The following is a 6,104-nucleotide window of genomic DNA, read 5'->3' as shown; positions in this document are numbered from 1 at the left end:
TCCTTGAGCAGTGGTTTGTAGTTCTTCTTGAAGAGGTCCTTCACATCCCTTGTAAGTTGTATTCCTAGGTATTTTATTATCTTAGTAGCAATTGTGAATGGGAGTTCACTCATGATTTGGCTCTCTATTTGTCTGTTATTGGTGTACAGGAAGGCTTGTGATTTTTGCACATTGATTTTGTATCCTGAGACTTTGCTGAAGTTGCTTATCAGCTTAAGATTTGGGGCTGAAATGATGGGGTTTTCTAAATATATAATCATGTCATCTGCAAACAGAAACAATTTGACTTCCTCTCTTTCTATTCAAATACTCTTTATTGCTTTCTCTTGCCTGATTGCCCTGGCCAGAACTTCCAATACTATGTTGAATAGGAGTGGTGAGAGAGGGCATCCTTGTCTTGTGCCAGTTTTCAAAGGGAATGCTTCCAGTTTTTGCCCATTCAGTATGATATTGGCTGTGGGTTTGTCATAAATAGCTCTAACTATTTTGAGATATGTTCCATCAATACCTAGTTCATTGAGACTTTTTAGCATGAAAGGCTGCTGAATTTTGTCAAAGGCCTTTTCTGCATCTATTGAGATAATCATGTGTTTTTTGTCATTGGTTCTGTTTATGTGATGGATTACGTTTATTGATTTGCGTGTGTTGAACCAGCCTTCCATCCCAGGGATGAAGCTGAATTGATTGTGGTGGATAAGCTTTTGGATGTGCTGCTGGATTCAGTTTGCCAGTATTTTATTGAGGATTTTCACATCAATGTTCATCAGGGATGTTGCCCTGAAATTCTCTTTTTTTGTTGTGTCTCTGCCAGGCTTTGGTATCAGGATAATGCTGGCTTCATAAAATGTGTTAGGGATGATTCCCTCTGTTTCTTTGATCGCAGTAGTTTCAGAAGGAATGGTACCAGCTCCTCTTTGTGCCTCTGGTAGAATGGCTGTGAATCCATTTGGTCCTGGAGTTTTTTTGGTTGGTAGGCTATTAATTATTTCCTCAATTTCAGAACCTGTTATTGGTCTATTCAGAGATTCAACTTCTTCCTGGTTTAGCCTTGGGAGGGTGTATGTATCCACGAATTTATCCATTTCTTCTAGATTTTCTAGTTTATTTGCATAGAGGTATTTATAGCATTCTCTAATGGCAATTTGTATTTCTGTGGGATCGGTGCTGATATCCCCTTTATCATTTTTTATTGTGTCTATTTGATTCTTCTGTCTTTTCTTCTTTATTAGTCTTGCTAGTGGTCTATTTTGTTGATCTTTTCAAAAAACCAGCTCCTGGATTCATTGATTTTTTGAAGGGTTTTTTGTGTCTCTATCTCCTTCAGTTCTGCTCTGATCTTAGTTCTTGTCTTCTACTAGCTTTTGAATTTGTTTGCTTTTGTCTCTCTAGTTCTTTTAATTGTGATGTTAAGGTGTCAATTTTAGATCTCTCCTGCTTTCTCTTGTGGGCATTTAGTGCTATAAATTTCCCTCTACACACTGCTTTAAATGTGTCCCAGATATTCTGGTACGTTGTGTCTTTGTTCTCATTGGTTTCAAAGAACATCTTTATTTCTGCCTTCATTTTGTTATTTACCCAGTAGTCATTCAGGAGCAGGTTGTTCAATTTCCATGTAGTTGTGCAGTTTTGAGTGAGATTATTAATCCTGAGTTCTAATTTGATTGCACTGTGGTCTGAGAGACAGTTTGTTGTGATTTCTCTTCTTTTGCATTTGCTGAGGAGTGTTTTACTTCCAATTATGTGGTCAATTTTAGAATAAGTGTGATGTGGTGCTGAGAAGAATGTATATTCTGTTGATTTGGGGTGGAGAGTTCTGTAGATGTCTATTAGGTCCACTCGGTCTAGAGCTGAGTTCAAGTTCTGAATATCCTTGTTAATTTTCTGTCTCATTGATCTGTCTAATATTGATAGTGGGGTGTTAAAGTCTCCCATTATTATTGTGTGGGAGTCTAAGTCTCTTTGTAGGTCTCTAAGAACTTGCTTTGTGAATCTGGGTGCTCCTGTATTGGGTGCATATATATTTAGGATTGTTAGCGCTTCTTGTTCAATAGATCCCTTTACCATTATGTAATGGCCTCCTTTGTCTCTTTTCATCTTTGTTGGTTTAAAGTCTGTTTTATCAGAGACCAGGATTGCAACCCCTGCTTTTTTTTGCTTTCCATTTACTTGGTAGATCTTCCTCCATCCCTTTATTTTGAGCCTATGTGTGTCTTTTCACATGAGATGGGTCTCCTGAATACAGCACACTAATGGGTCTTGACTCTTTATCCAATTTGCTAGTCTGTGTCTTCTAATTGGGGCATTTAGCCCATTTACATTTAAGGTTAATATTGTTACGTGTGAATTTGATCCTGTCATTATGATGCTAGCTGGTTATTTTGCCCACTAATTGATGCAGTTTCTTCATACCATCGATGGCCTTTACAATTTGGCATGTTTTTGCAGTGGCTGGTACCAGTTACTCCTTTCCACGGTTTTTGGTTTTTTTTGTTTGTTTGTTTGTTTGTTTTTGAGACGGAGTCTTGCTCTGTCACCCAGGCTGGAGTGCAGTGGCGTGATCTCAGCTCACTGCAAGCTCCACCTCCTGGGTTCATGCCATTCTCCTGCCTCAGCCACCACCATGCCTGGCTAATTTTTTATAATTTTTAGTAGAGACAAGGTTTCACCATGTTAGCCAGGATGGTCTCGATCTGACCTCGTGATCTGCCCACCTCAGCCTCCCAAAGTGCTGGGATTACAGGTGTGAGCCACCACGCCTGGCCCCTTCCCATGTTTTGTGCTTCCTTCAGGAGCTCTTGTAAGGCAGGCCTGGTGGTGACAAAATCTCTCAGTATTTGCTTGTCTGTAAAGGAGTTTATTTCTCCTTCACTTATGAAGCTTTGTTTGGCTGAATATGAAATTCTGGGTTGAAAATTCTTTTCTTTAAGAATGTTGAATATTGGTCCCCACTCTCTTCTGGCTTGTCGGGTTTCTGCAGAGAGACCCGCTGTTAGTCTGGTGGGCTTCCCTTTGTGGGTAACCCAACCTTTCTCTCTGGCTGCCCTTAACATTTTTTCCTTCATTTCAACCTTGGTGAATCTGACAATTATGTGTCTTGGGGTTGCTCTTCTCAAGGAGAATCTTTGTGGTGTTCTCTGTATTTCCTGAATTTGAATGTTGGCCTGCCTTGCTAGGTTGGGGAAGTTCTCCCAGATAATATCCTGAAAAGTGCTTTCTAACTTGGTTCCATTCCCCCCGTCACCTTCAGGAACACCAAGCAAACACAGATTTGGTCTTTTCACATAGTCCCATATTTCTTGGAGGCTTTGTTCATTTCTTTTCACTCTTTTTTTTCTCTAATCGTGTCTTCTTGCTTTATTTCATTAATTTGATCTTCAATCACTGATATCCTTTCTTCCACTTTTTCGACTCGGCTATTGAAGCTTGTGTATGCTTCACGAAGTTCTCATACTGTGATTTTCAGTTCTATCAGGTCATTTAAGGTCTTCTCTACACTAGTTATTCCAGTTAGCCATTTGTCTAACCTTTTTTCAAGGTTTTTAGCTTCCTTGCAATGAGTTAGAACATGATCCTTTAGCTCAGAGAAGTTTGTTATAACCGACCTTCTGAAGCCTACTTCTGCCAACTCGTCAAACCCATTCTCCAACCAGTTTTGTTCTCTTGTTGGTGAGAAGTTGTGTTCCTTTGGAGGAGAAGAGGTGTTCTAGTTTTTGGAATTTTCAGCCTTTCTGCTCTGGTTTCTCCCCATCTTTGTGGTTTTATCTACCTTTGGTCTTTGACGTTGGTGACCTACGGATGAGGTTTTGGTGTAGATGTCCTTTTTGTTGATGTTGATGCTATTCTTTTCTGTTTGTTAGTTTTTCTTCTAACAGACAAGCCTCTCAGTTGCAGGTCTGTTGGAGTTTGCTGGAGGTCCACTCCAGACCTTGTTTTCCTGGGTATCACCAGTAGAGGCTGCAGAATAGCAAATATTGCTGCCTGATCCTTCCTCTGGAAGCTTCATCCCAGAGGGGCACCCACCTGTATGAGGTGTCTGTCAGCCCCTACTGGGAGGTGTCTCCCAGTCAGGCTACACAGGGGTCAGGGACCCACTTGAGGAGGCAGTCTGTCTGTTATTGGAGCTCGAATGCCCTGCTGGGAGAACAACTGCTCTCTTCAGAATGGTCAGACAGGGATGTTTAAGTATGGAGAAGCTGTCTGCTGCCTTTTGTTCAGATATGCCCTGCCCTCATAGGTGGAATCTAGAGAGGCAGTAGGCCTTGCTGAGCTCCAGTGGGCTCCACCCAGTTCGAGCTTCCCTGCCACTTTGTTTACACTGTGAACATAGAACCACCTACTCAAGCCTCAGCAATGGTGGACACCCCTCCCCCCACCAAGCTCCAGCATCCCAGGTTGATCTCAGACTGCTGCGCTAGCAGCAAGCAAGGCTCTGTGAGCATACGACCTGCTGAGCCAGGCACAGGAGGGGATCTCCTGGTCTGCAGGTTGTGAAGACCATGGGAAGAGTGCAGTATTTGGGCAGAAGTGTACCACTCCTCCAGGTACAGTCACTCACGGCTTCCCTTGGCTAGGAATGGGAAATCCCCCAACCCCTTGCACTTCCCTGGTGAGGCAATGCCCCGCCCTGCTTCAGCTTGCCTTCCATGGGCTGCACCCACTGTCCAACCAGTCCCAATGAGATGAATCAGGTACCTCAGTTGGAAATGCAGAAATCACCCATCTGCTTTGTCAATCTTGCTGGGAGCTATAGACCGGAGCTGTTCCTATTTGGCCATCTTGGAAGTGACCAGTGCCCCTAAAGTCTTAACGCATTCCAGTTTCAACTCTAAAGTCTAACATTTAAAGTCTAATCTTTTTTCTTAACTTAATAAGGTTTTCTTTAACTTTTTTTTTAAGTTCAGAGGTACATGTGCAGGTTTGTTATTAAAGTCTCTCTAAAAATCATCTAAACTGGATATTGCCGAGACTTGAGATGTAATTCATTATGAGGCAAAATTTTTCTCCAGCTGTGAACCTTTGAAACCAAATAAGTTATCTGATTCCAAAATACAATAGTGGGACAGACATAGAATAAACATTCCCATTCCAAAAGAAGAAGCAGGAAAGAAGGAAAGGTAGTTGGTTTCAAGCCAGTTCAAAACCCAACAAGGTATTCCATGAGATCTTAAGCCTGGAGAATAATCCTCTTCAACACTCTGCCTTCTAGGCCTGGTGGTGTTGGGGTGAGGGGGTCATCCCCCTAAGGCTGTACATGGTGGTCTTGGCCCCACAGCTCTGCAGAGAGGTCCTGGCTCCCAAGCTTTGGTCAGAGTCCACCTGGCCTTTTAAAACTGAGATGGTGACCGTGATAATCTCTGAATTGCCTTCAGGGCAATTTTTCTCTGTCTTTGAACAGTGCACGTTTATACCCAGATAGCTCTATCGTCTTGTCTTTCAAAATCCAAGAAGTCAAATATCCTTTCTTCATTTTGTCCAACCTCCATCCCTCAGTTCAAGCTGACAGTGCTTCTGCTCCTATAATATCATAAACTCTTTATTGAGTGAAAGTCCAGCCACACCCTTGGTGTTCCTTTCAGAATATGCTTTTGCATTTTTTGCAATATCGATAGGCTGAATTTTCCAAATATTTAAGATCTAGTTCCTTGTTGCTTAACAATCCTTTCTTCAGTTCATCTCTGTCCTCTCACATATTACTATAAACAGTCAGGAGGAACTAAGATACTCCTTCAACACTTTGCTTAGAAATATTCTCAGGGAAATTTCCAGTTTCATTGCTTACCAGTTCTACTTTCTAAAAAAACACTAGAACACAAACACAATTCAGTCAGGTTATTTCCCTCTTTATAACAAGGATTGCCTCTCCTTCAGGTTCCTACATGATCTTTGTTACCATCTGAGACTTCACAAGAATCACCCTTAATATCTATATTTATAGTATGCACCTTAAAACTCTTCCAGCCTCTACCCATTACCCATTTCCAAAGCAACTTCCACATGTTTAAGCATTTGTTACAGCAGCACCTCACTTCTCAGTACCAAAATCTGTATTAGTCTGGGTTATCCATAGAAACAGAACTGCTAAGAGATATAAATAGATAGATATA

Source organism: Pan paniscus, chromosome 1 (assembly GCF_029289425.2).
Source record: "Pan paniscus chromosome 1, NHGRI_mPanPan1-v2.0_pri, whole genome shotgun sequence".
In the NCBI taxonomy this organism is placed as follows: domain Eukaryota; kingdom Metazoa; phylum Chordata; class Mammalia; order Primates; family Hominidae; genus Pan; species Pan paniscus.
This window is presented reverse-complemented; position numbering follows the sequence as displayed.